At 47.3% G+C, this 12,835-nt stretch overlaps 1 protein-coding gene across 2 annotated transcripts in view; it reads left to right on the top strand.

Annotated features, from left to right (window-relative positions):
• LOC131289849 (G1/S-specific cyclin-D2) overlaps positions 1-12,835 on the top strand; it is a 35,213-nt gene that overhangs the window by 16,989 nt on the left and 5,389 nt on the right. The window lies entirely within an intron of this gene.

Raw genomic sequence — 12,835 nt, forward strand, 5'->3', positions numbered from 1 at the left:
GACCACGGAGGTCAGTTAATTGCAACAATTGCTGGAAGGACACAAAAAACGTTGCCCAACGGTTGCTTCCAGATGGTGTGTGTGGATCTTCGAGGCAAAAATATGTCCTTCCCTGGGCTTGTCTTATCGTCCTTTCGCAACTGTCATTGTTCGGTGACGCACACAAGGACTTCCTGTCGCAATTAACCATTTCTATGGGAGAAATAAGAATTGTCAAATATAATGCGTTAGGTTCTCGTTGCCAAACGCTCCAAACATGTGATGGAATGCAGCGCTCCCTTCTGCTTCGAGAACCTCTGGTGTGTAAGGTTATGTTATTAATGATCGTAATAAAACGTGGGTCCCCCTCGTCTTCCAATCGTTCTGTAGCGTCGAACGGTGGGGTGGGTACGACAATTCGCGTTTCCGTCCGTTGGATTGATTTGTCAAAGCGACCCAGAAGAGAGGACCAACACTCTGGGCATCTCTGGGATATACCATCGCGCATCTCCTTCCAATTGCCTCCGTGTGTGAGTCAACCAAGTTCCCGCCTCGGTCGTACCCGCGCGGAAGAAGAGGTCTCTAATTCGAGGTCATTTTCATAAAATTCTTTTACTACAAACCGTTTATTGCCCTCTGCATCGAACCCGGCGCGAGAGAGCCCGACCGAAGATCCGATGCCGATGGAATCGCGTCCCGGTCGATGGAATTTAGCAACCATCTCGAGCCAGCAGCAAATAAAAGAGGAGGCAGCAGCCACAAAAACACGCGCACCATTTCACTACGTGTTCGGGTATTGGAGGTTCGGATGTTTGCGTTCGTTTTTTACGGCAGCAGCAGCATATCGCCAAGAGGAGCGAGATCCATCCACCACCTTTTTGCCTTGGTCCCGTCTGGATTCCTTTTTCGATTTCCTCAAATGCTCTGCTCCGTCGTCGAGGACAACGGCGCGCGGTGTCGAGGACAATTATTCTTCGATTTCAATGCCAATGCCTGTGTTGCCGCCTTGTTGTGTGTTGTGTATTCCATTCGGTTTGTTTTTTTTTTCTCCACAATCCGAACCGGAGTTGGACGGAAGGAACCCCCGGAGCCCTGGGAGAGGAGGAGGACGGTTGAAATTCACTCGATCGAATCTCACATCACGACGGAATCTCTCCCTTTTGCTAGAGTCTGTGTGTGTGTGTCTGTGGCTCCTTTTTTTTCGCCCCGTTACCCCGGCCTCTTCACGTTTAATGTGCCATTCATTTTCGGGGATATTTAAATTCAAGGTTATCGCGAGCGGCGGTTGTTCGCGCGCGCGCACGCCGTAGACCAGAAGAAGCCTTAACAGGGCACCGAAAGGTAAAACCGAAAGGTATCCGGGGGTAGGGGAGGGAAGAATAAAAAACAACACCACACTCAGACCGCGACTTGCTTGAGCGGAAGCGATCCAGATTCCTGTGCGTCGTGTGCTGTTGATTGCGTTCCTCCCCGACGAACGAACGCGCCCCGTCGTGTCCTCCGAGAATCTGCGGACGGGGACTGTTGCCTGATCGACGACTTTGGCCCTCCTTACGTATATGTGTTGATGTTTCGTTCGCTATTCTGGAACGAAACGAGGTAATGGGTTAGGTTCTCGAAGGGGTTGAACGACAAAAGAGATCCTTCCTCGGTCGAGACGTCGAGGATGTTCCATACGTCGGGGGCTCTTTTTGGGTAGGAATTAAATGGCTTGGTCCTTGGAGTGACATGGGTTGGGTCTTTTGCTTAAGGACTTCGTCTGTCTAGACTCGCCAATTGTGAAAAAAGTTAGTCCAAGGATCTATACACGTAAGAAATATTAATTTTGTTGTACACTTTCAGTCCTCGCTCTAGTTAATGCTACAAACAGAACATCCTTGGGATCCAAGTGAAGTATTCCAAGTCCAACGGAATTTACCGTACTTCCCGTTTTCCCGTACGAGGTCAAAGAAACATCTGCTATCGTTTCGCGTTCAACTTCTCCACCGTGTATCCTTTTTTCGTCCTACGGAAAGCCCTAGCCCTGTGGATCGTCAAGAGGGTAAACGGACTCGATTCAAATCGAAATCGAGTGGTTGGTTGGTTTCTTTTGCTTTTGCGCCTTCCCGGTGTGGTTGGGTTTGATATCAAACATCTGCCATCGACGTCGTTAATGTGTAATGGTGCGCACCCAGAAGTGAAGAAGTTGGGGGAAGTGTTTGTGTTGAGTACCAGCACTTCGTTGTGGTGGGTTCGTGTATCGGAATCCTTTTTTTTACCGATTCCGATGCACCTCGCGTTCATACGAAGTTTATTTAAAAATAAAATATAAAACTACCCCCAGGATAGGGAAACGTGGCCGCCTTCGGGCAGGTTATGTGTTCGTGCTCGGTCAGTTGGACTGCAGGACAGCCTGTTGCGCACACCTTCAGCTTCTGCAGGATATTCAACGTTAAACCCCGGGCAAAGACCTACTTGACTTGCTCTCCTACCTTTAGCGCAAGGCGCACGTAAACCCTGCGCGCAACACCCGGATGGAAAACATGCAGGTGTTGGTCCGTTTCCTTCTTTGCACTCTTGAACCGGACGTGTCCTTAATTAACCCGGGTCGCGCTTGCCCGCTTGGCTGCTTATTTGTCCTATCGCGACACCTCGATCGCGCGCAGGTTGAGGGAGAAATTTATGTTAATTTCCGGTTGTTCAACTCCCCTCCCACCGGTCTTTCCTCTACATCCCTTCTAATGATCCTTTCAGTTTAGTTTATGTTTTCCTCCTTTTTTTCTATCCAAGTATCGTTTATTTTTAGTGTCCAGTCCGTCCTCCACAAGTGTCAACGGCCAATCGAAGTAGATCAACTCTCCTCAAGTGTCAAGCACAGGAACAGGGAGAGACAATTAGTCCTGCTGTAGCTGACGGTACAACCTGCTGATGGCGTGCCGTGTGGCCACTTGTTGGTTGGGGTTTCTGAACCTGCCGAAGGGTGACTTAAGTTTTTTTTTTTTTGTTTTTGTTCGTGCCCGTTTTTGAAAGCTCCACACGTCACACCACATGCCACCACCATAAATGGAGTCGCGATCGCGAGGGTCATTTTCCACGTTAGGGAAGTGCCAGTTTTTCCACCGCGCACTTTCCCGCGACTGCTTTGTCCGATGGTGGTAGTGTTTATAACCGTTTCCCTGCCGATGGGAACGATGGAGCCTTTACTTACTGGCAACGTTCCAGAAGAGAGTCGGCATTTTATGGAAATCGCAAACCGCCTCTCCTCATAAAAGGCTCGACAGCGTATCGTTTTGATGAAGTGGCGTCAAAAGCAGCATGGTGTGTGTCCTCTGTTCCTTCGCTCCACCGACATTTTAAACGCGAATTCCTAAAGCGGAGTTCTCTTCACCAAGGAAGATTCGACATTCGGTGCCTGTTCCAAGTCTTCGATTCTCTTCCGGGATTGACTGCTACATCGTTTGTTCAGTGCAATGACCCAATAATTTGGCATCTGCAACAATGTTACAACGATGTTTCCAGCGGTGCGGACTAAGAGTACAGAATTGTAACTAGCCGTGTATCAATGTCCTCATCTTCACCATTACAACCTACCTTGTGCCGGAGAGGCAGCTTGCGATCTTATCGTGCGCTATTATCGGTTTGCGGCCAGTTAAATAAATAACCTATCTTGAAGTTCCAAAAGGTGACATTCGATATATACACACCACGGCGCGGTACCAATTCCATTATTTGAACTTCTTGCGGCGTGCTGGCTGTGTGCGATATCAGGAAATGGATTACATCGAGAACTTACGATACGAAACCATCTGCCAAGTTCCAGGTAGTTCATGGGGAAACCCTTACCGGCGCCCGAGCCGAGGCGGCTGTGATTTAACCCTGACTAAGAAATCGATGAGCCATCTATCTTCCCTAAAGCACCAGTACCTCCTGGCAAGGGGAAGACGAGAATGGTTTGCTGTAAGGAATTGAAATGTGAAGCTATGGAAACTATACCGGTTTAAAAGTCATGTGAACGATCATACACATCTGCTGTTGGTTCGTTTTTTACAAATTGATACAATCCCCATAGCGTCATATCGTCAGGGGGACTTGGCATCTCTTTCCTGCGCACACACGTCCACGGTGAGGATCTCCCCGTTTGCCAACACCGACCGGTTTCTTCGCCGGTGGTTCGGCTAAATTTAGCGATTTTTGCAATTCATGCAATTGTTTGTCGCGCTGCTGATACGGTTAAAAAACCAACCGAGATTTGTGCTGCTGCGGCGCGGGGTTGAGGGAGGGGGGTGCGTGAAACGTTCATCATACCGGAGACGACAAACAACACACACTGTCTTGTGAACTCTCGTCAACTTCTCCACATTGTCCGTCAACCAACCCAGCCAGCTGGTCCAGTAAATGGTGATTTCCTGCTACTCCATGGTCGTCGTCGCAAATGTGTCTCGAGACGAAGGCAAATTTTCTGAACTTCGGGAGGGTTTGGAGCTGGGGGGAGGTGCATGGAATATTGTCCCTTTTTAGTATGAAAAAATCCGGTCCTCATTTTCGCCCCGAGGACTAATGAATGAGTCTGGGACTGATTGGCAGTGGACGGATTCGATTGCGCCTCGGTTAGTCCGGGGTAACGTTCCGGATTGTCGTTGCTAATGAGCCTTGGGTACTATATGATACACAAGCAACTCCAAGGAGCAACATTGTACCGAAATGTCACCAGTTTTCCCACCAGGGGACTGCTGAAGAAATCAGGAATGGAGTGCGTTTCCCCGTCCTGTCCTGTCCTGTTGTATCCTTTACTGGGACATCATCCTCTGGCACACACCGGTTCCAGTTTCCCAGGCCTCCTTTTGTTTGCGGAAGGAAAAACTCGTTCCTCCTCCTCCGGGGTTTCCCTGGCGCTATCATCCAATCCAACCCATCCCCGGGCCCGAACTCGAACTTGTCCCCGAAATCAACTACCCAAAAGGAACCACTTTCTTCCCTTACCCGGACAAAGCCGCAACAACAACCGGCCGTGTTGCTTCTCGCCACGGATAACGGTTAGTTTTGGAGATTCGTCCTGTGAGCTGTCGAGCAACGGGATAAATTTATTACCCCTTTTCTTTCGTTACTCCTTTTTCCCGCGACTGCAGCATTGGCTGCTCTCTTCTGGTGGGACACCGCATGATCAATAAATTAATTACACCTCCCCAAGCCAAGCAAACGGTTGTGGTGCAATCCATGTTTTGGGTAATAAAATTCCCTACCACTTACCCTTTTCAATGTCCTTCCCCTTTCGGGATGGGAAGGAAAAAGGGAAAAAGATTTTCCTTCAATCAAACCGGGCGCGCCAAGAAGATAACACCGTCCGGGGAACGGGGTTACCCGGGAGTGTTTCCTTCAATTAATAAATCTTTCTCGGTTTGGCAATAATTCAAAAGATGGTGAAGAAACAAAATACAACAAGATTTAAAGAAACCCACCATAAATCCTTGATCGGACCCCGGGACACGGTTGTGTGTGTGTGTGCCAATGAGTGAAATGCACCGTGCAAATCTTCACCCGACATGCATTATTATTCTCCGCGTTAGGGTACGGAGAAAATTAATTAGAGATTGCCGACGAAAAAAGGGAAAACCACTCAATCATTTAGTCGGTAAGGAATGCTTTCTTTTTCGGCTGTTCTCTTGTGTAAACCAGTTGATTTTTTTATAATGCACTTATGTTTTTCTGCACATTTTTTCTTACTTCAAATGTAACGATCCTTCTTGATTCATTTTTTTTTTCTTCGAAAAAATACATTTCATTGGGAGAAAATAAAAAATCACATTCTTCTTGAGGTAACACAAATGAAGGGTGTCGAAAAAAGAAAAGATCATCCTTCACCCAGGGGGGAAAACGATCGTTTTTTTTTTTGCTGGCGAAATGTCCAAATGATAATCCAAATCCAAATCAATTGCCACCGAATTTCGGTTTTACGAGCTCGCACTACTCAGCATTATTTGACTCATCCCCTTGAAAACGATAGCTTTCACTGGGGAGATGGAAAACCAAACTGGAGAAAATACTCTTTCCTAGATCTTTTTTTACACGCTGTTTGTCGAGGAGCAGAATAGAATCCCTTTCGGATCATTGTCGTCCTTTGACGCACGACAAGAGAAATGAATCTCGTCATAAAAAAGTGAACTACAAAAAACGATCGCGAGTCACAAGGAAAGAAGCTTAAGAAAAAAGGATAATTTAAATCACTTTCACGAAGTTTTTCAATATCGAATAGAGTAGAACAACACCGGGAAATGTGAGATGGCTGTGTTTTTTCGTTGATTTAAAACACAACTTTCCTGTAAGTGAAAAAAATAATCTTTATAAAAATCACACCTGGCCAATTCCTTGCAGGACTCCCCTAAGATTCGATGTGGTGTGACGAAGCGTACGTTTTCCGTTGCGCGTGACCCTACCGTTTTTTTTCTTCCTTTCCTTGGCAAATCTCAACAGAGGGGGGGAAGGCAAGCAACCAGATCCTTCTTAATTATTTCCGATTTAAAATCACGTCCCGTACCAGACCTTCGTTCCTTTGACATGACTCTCTTGCGATCCGTTTTTTTTTTCATCCGTTGGTTTAATTATTGTACTTCGCAAGTATCGAATAACTGCAGCTTTAATTTTCTGCAGCTTGCGCACCATCTCGATATGTGTTTATGCGATTCCGTGCCAATGGCACACATTATGGTGCTTGCATATGTGACCGGTCTGGCTTTCTTGTTCGCTTGGCTTTGTTTTTATTTCTTTCTTAAGTCGAGTCGTGTTTTCTGTTACACCTTTCGATCATTCGTCTTCGATCGTTAAAATCGAGACAGGAGGGAAATAAAAACACAATGCATGAAATATTCCACGGAGGACATGTGCATCCTCCAACCGGTCAGACGCTTCCCCCGGCCCCCATCTCTCCACCCGCCATTTGCCCAAAGTCCTTCCATCGATGCCCGCGATAGCAAAAAATGGAATAAGAAGGTCATTTTCTTTCCCGGGGGGCTAGCGAAGGGGGGACGGGGTGGGAAAGGACACAGACGAAGCAGGGCGGTTGTATTACCATTTTTCTCGTTTTCCCACCATATCCCACTTTGGAGCAATTACAATTACACACACTCATTGTCCCTTTAAATGGGGGGAGGCCGGTATGTTTTTTTTGTCCCCCCACATCCACGCTTATTGATTTCTAGTTTTATGCGCCCAGCATAACCACATGCGGCACGGGAACCCATGGCCGACAAGCATAATAGCACATAATGTCTTTCGTGTAGCGCGAGAGATGGTTAAAGGATCGGAACGCCGCGCAACCACCATTGCCGCGAATCGATTAACAAAAACTGGAGGAGGAAAGCCTTGAAATAGCAGAAAATACACACCAGACGACGACAGGACGGACGGACGGACGGACCAAGCGCACGTGCCCTGGGTGGAAATAAAAGGGTGTTTTAAAGAGCCCTCTAAACCATTTTGGCGTGGACTTCTTCTCCGTCCCGCCGTTTCGCTTGGACTGCGGGTTTTCCTTCTGGCCGCGCTTCCGCCCGTAACCACTTTTCATTTTCGGTTTCTGATGTATGCACATAAATAATTAAAATAACAAACGTAGGACAAAAGGCCCCCCAACCTCCGGGTTTTTTGTTGGCTCAAAACAAGCTGGTGGTAGTTGTCGTCGATAAGAATAAGAAAGCGTCGGTCAGAGACATGGTCCTCCTTGAAGGCGATCCTCGGACGGCGAAGAAACGCCAGCAATGCCGTTGACCATCATCGTCGTCGTCGTCGTCTTTATCCCCATCGATTTTCCACCACCATCATCGGAATCGGAACGGAAACCGAAGGGACATATGCTGTACACGAGAAAATGTAGTCCGGTGGTTTATTTTATCTTTGCTAGGAGTAAAACGAACGATAATTGATCACTTGTTGAAGTGCTTTACTCATAAAGGTTAGGTTCTTTCTTCTTGCTGTTCGAGTTGCAACACTTTGCCAGATAAAAAACACTTGCAGCCTTCATGTTGTGTTCGTGGCGATTAGCTAATGGTTCTTGATTTATCCTTTGCAGACATAACATCAACAATTGAGTTTCGTCCCAAAATTGTTTAGTCGACAAAGATCAGAAATACGGTTCAATTCTCGATAGTATTTCGGGTCCTGTAATACTTCTCCTTTAAGTAACTTCTAAACAAGGATCGGTATGATCGAAAATCTACGCAACAAATCCGCAAGCTTACTCAATATCCCTAAAAAAAGCCTACTGGGTTAGAAAACATGTTCCAGAAATCTGTGCGAGACCATCTTGAAGCCACTTTGAGGTTATGTGATCGCATTGCTTTAGAGGCGCACATCCCTCTACCTCCTCATGTGCGTGCGTTTGTGTTTGTCCCGGGTCCATTCGGTGTACGTGGTTGCGTTTTGCAATTGCAACTTGCCATGCCTTTGCACACACACACAGCGTGTGTCTTCTTCCTCCGGCCAGTTGCTGCCTCTTCTGCATCTAATTGTTTACCCAAAAGATCTGGACGACGTGAGCTCTCTCGTCGGTCGTCCTGCTTGTCTCGAGGCCATTCCACAGTCCGGGGAGAAACATATGGTGCACGGTCGCGCATGTTGTATACATGCATTGCACTGTTTGGACATTCCTCCGGCTTTCGTGTGCAGCAGCCTTTTTCTTTCTTATATTTGCCTTCAAGTGATACGCAAACGCGCTGTGCGCCGTCTTTACGTGGCGGAGTGTGGAAGAAGTAGTTCGTCTCAGCCAGTGTGTGCGCAAGCATTCAAGTTGGTCTGCATTCAGGGCCCTGGGAACCGACCGACAGAAAGCCACCAAGCTCGAATCCCAAAAGGATGTAAGAAGTGGAAAGAAACCCAATGCGAATGCGCGGAGAAGAAGGCTCTCTCCTTCTTTGCAGTCCTCCCGAGTGTTGCCGCTATTCCGTACCTCTCGGGATCTTCGATCTTGAATTTTTCCTGGAAGGAAAGTTTTTTTTTTTTTGCTCGACTCTCCCGCAATATCTTCCTCAATGGGAGAGGGACCACTGGCTCTGGACCAAGCGTAACGAGGTTGAGAAAGCGGTCCGGCCAGGATTTTATGGTCAGCCCGCCCGCCCGTCCTGTTGGTTGGTTCTTTAAGGTTGAAGGAGAAGAGTATCAAGAGGACGCCAGTACAGTAAAACCATCTTGAAACACTAACCCAATCCTCCTCCTCTGGCTTGGTTTCTCATCATTTCAAAAATCACTTCCACAGAACAACAGTTTCACAACTCTACGAGGGGCGCCTCAATTTCTTTTTTCAAACCCTATGCTAATCAGGCAAATGAGAGTTCGTTACGATCTTCCAATCAAGAGGTGTGCGCTACTAAATATCCTTTTCAGAAGCTAATTTATTTTTGGGATATTAAAAACTGCCATCTTTTGTCGCAGCGTCTCAGTGTGTTAGCATTTTTAACCTCCGTTGAAGAGGGTTAAAAGGGGTTAGTTATGGTAATAAAAATCTCTCACTCTGGTGTGTAACCCTTTGCCGAATCGATCACCAGTTTTCGGCACCGTGTCGGATTCGCCCGTAGGCCAATATTTACAAATATTATAATTTTGGCCTGCCAATCGAAGAAAAAGGGGGATATATCGAACGGGAATAAGAAGTGCCACCATCGGGGCGCCATCGTCTCACATCTTGAGGTTCTCTCTAAGGTTTTTTCGGATTCGTCCCGTCTACCTGTTTCGCACGAGTCGGACGGATCAAACGAATGGCAAGACACGGAGGGAGATAGAAGAAGACAAAAAGAGAGCTCCGACACACAAGGGGGTAACCCTTTGCGATCGCAAGCGCAAGATGAAGATCAAGACGAGGAAGACGAAGGACCTTCTCTCTAACGCTTTATTATTAGTGTGCGATCGAGATTAACATGACGTCCAAGAAGCAACAACGAGCGAAATAAAAAGAAACACGTTAACCTTCAAGAAGGAGCTCGCCCAGACATAGAGCCCCCGATATATCTCGTCTAGTAGGTAGTCAGCCTTCCTTCTTCGAGCCTTCGAGCTTTTGGTTTGTGGTGCTGAAAAAAGGGGTTAAACATAGATTTATGGCGTGCGGATATTTCCGAAGGACCGAACGCTCTTCAGCGAGAGCCTCCTTCCTTTCGAAGTCGATTTTCTTCAAAGTACCTGAAACACGAGTCTCGTCCAGTGGTGGTAGAAAACGAAACAAATGTACCTAACTCAGCTTCTCTTGTCGACCGACCGACCTCTCTCTCTACACGTCGCTGTGATGCAAATTATGTATGCGCAAACCTTTGCCTTCTTTTTCCGCAAGGCAATGTAGTCTGAGTCCTTTCCCGGTCGCTATCGGCATTTTTCGTTTGTAGTGTGTGCGGTTTTTTTTTGTGCTCTTGGCACTCACTGTTAGGGGTTTTTCTTTTGCTTGTTTTTCTTCTGCTTGCGAAAAGGATCCTTAACGAAAACCCCCAACCACTCCTCAGCGAAGTAAGAAGGAACGCGAGGAAAAGAATCTTTCTCCTTCCTGCCTACCTACCCCGTGGGGTAACGAGAAGAAATGTTTCTGCGTGTTCGTGATCGTCACCGTCCCGCCCCGTCTACACCTTCTTCTCCTTGCGTCGGGCCGTTCTAGAAACCGAAAGGAAAAACCGTTGCTCGCCAAACAACCAAACACCACATGGGAAGGAGAACCAGTCCGGACTCTTCTGCACAGCTTCTTTCCGCACTTTTGGCACCAAGGCACGCACACTCTGGCATATTGTGTGAGGTCTTTCTGGATTTTCTTACCCAACACCTGAGGATGCGCGCCTCCCGGGGAAGAGAAGAGGGAATCGGATCGAATCCGGTGCGATTCGAAACGGAAACCCAAACGTTTAGGAGGTTAGGTTTTGCTGTCCGGGGAAGAACTCTCCTGCACGAAATCTTTCTCTATGCTACTTTTTGGTGATTGCCTGTTTTCTCTCCGCAATGCCAAAAACCGAACCTGGAAGAATCCTACCTCCTTTTCCTTAGCCCCGGAAAATGGTTGACCTTCGTTCGTTTTTCGTCCTTTCTGCGGGACGAAAAAAAAATAGCGACCAACGAAGACATTACGAAGCGAATCGACAGATAAGAAAGATTGGTTCTCTTTCCTTTCGGAATCTTTTCGGTTTGATCGTTTTTTATTCTTGCTTTGATCATGCATGCAATTGGGAATGATCTCAAAACCACCACCGCGTCGGGCTGTTGTGGAAGGGGGGAAGTGGTCGTTATCTCGTGATCGTTTTTATTCCGCAAAAGCATAATCACGCCGCCAGCCAGCCAATATGTATTTGCCAAAACGTTCGTGTTTTTCTCTTTGAAGCCAATGAAAAATTCCTTACAGCGCGTGCGGCAATATATTGTTTCCACCAATCGGCAGTTTTCCTTTCGTGCCAATGCAGTTTTATATTCCCTCAAGGTGCTTTACCACCGGGGAGGTATTATTATTGTGTTCCTGTACTCTCCCAACCCTGCTGCTTCGAGGGGAGTTTTTCAAATGCGGCACCAATTCCACTTTTGTTGGAAGAAGGAGGTGGTTTTTCTTTGCATTCACAGCGCAAGTTCGAAGTCGTTGGAGTTTTATTGCACAAATGTGCGGCGTAGGGAAGGAGGATTGCGCATGGCAGATGTTTAATTCTGCCTCAATCGAAAGGTGTGTGTGACGCACCACAGGAGGACGAGAACAAATGCAAGGAAATAAATAAAATAACCTTACAATCAACACACGAAGCAGGAGGAGGAGGAGGATGCATTGCGGGAGGACGGACGGGTCCTGAAGGCGTCGTTCCTTCATCGTAAGCTAAGGATCGCCTGAAGTCCTAAGAAAAGGAGCTTTCATACAGCTCGATAAGGACACACGGGAATAAGGACCCCATTTTGTCGTGCAACAAACTATTCGAATTTAAACGATCTTTTTTAATTTTCAAATGTAACTAACGACGGCATGGATCGCTTTTCTTTCCTCCCTCGGAATATAGGGACTTGCATATTCTTGAGCACCACCTTTTCTTCCGCTTCCGAAAAGCGTCACCAGACGAACATATGCCTTGGAGGTAAAAAGCCCCTGAACAACACCCCTAGGGAAGGTAGGAGTCGTCGAAGGTGGCGTCATTCGTTCGTTCGTTTGTTCGTCCTCCGATTAAATGTGTGCCCTACGATCAAGATAGAATTGCGTAGGTTACGGGCGTAAGGACGACACCAGGTGGTGAAGACGTTAGCATTGCGGCACAGCGAAGTAATAATAATAAGGGTAGTAGTGTTGAGGGGGGGGGGGGGGGGGGGGGGGGGGGAACTTGAATTTATCGAGCTGGAAAAAAACCCTATTCTAGGGAAGAATAGGAGGTCGTGTCTCCGATGTCCCAGGTAGGACGAGGCGCAGGCAGTGGCAACATTTGTCGCCATCGTCTTCGCTCGGTCCGGTGCCTTTCTTATTCTTCCAGGGGTGGACGACGACACACATGGGCGAAAAACCTTTCAGCTTGGTTTCCTTTCTTCTCCCCGAAAAAATACCCTTGGAAGAAGGGATATTTAACACGCGTGTCACAATGCACAAACCCCGGGCTTTGGCCATCTGTGTGTGTGGATGGATGTGATCATCATTTTTGATCAATCGGTTAGATAACCGTTTGCTTCAGTCCCTACTTTTTTTTTGTTGCCCTACTGAACTTCCCCGTCCGCTTCTCTTTTTTTTCTTGCAATGGTACTTTTACTTCCGCTGTTTGCACAACCCGCCCGTTTGTGTACAGGAAGAGGGAGGAGGACGCTTTTTATTTTCTTCCGGTTAGGGTCCGGATAGTTGGAGGCTCCTCTGGCTCCGGCAAGAAGAGCAGAAAAAAACGTCTCCTTTTCCATGTTACAAATGACACCT

Source organism: Anopheles ziemanni, chromosome 3 (genome assembly GCF_943734765.1).
Source record: "Anopheles ziemanni chromosome 3, idAnoZiCoDA_A2_x.2, whole genome shotgun sequence".
NCBI lineage: Eukaryota > Metazoa > Arthropoda > Insecta > Diptera > Culicidae > Anopheles > Anopheles ziemanni.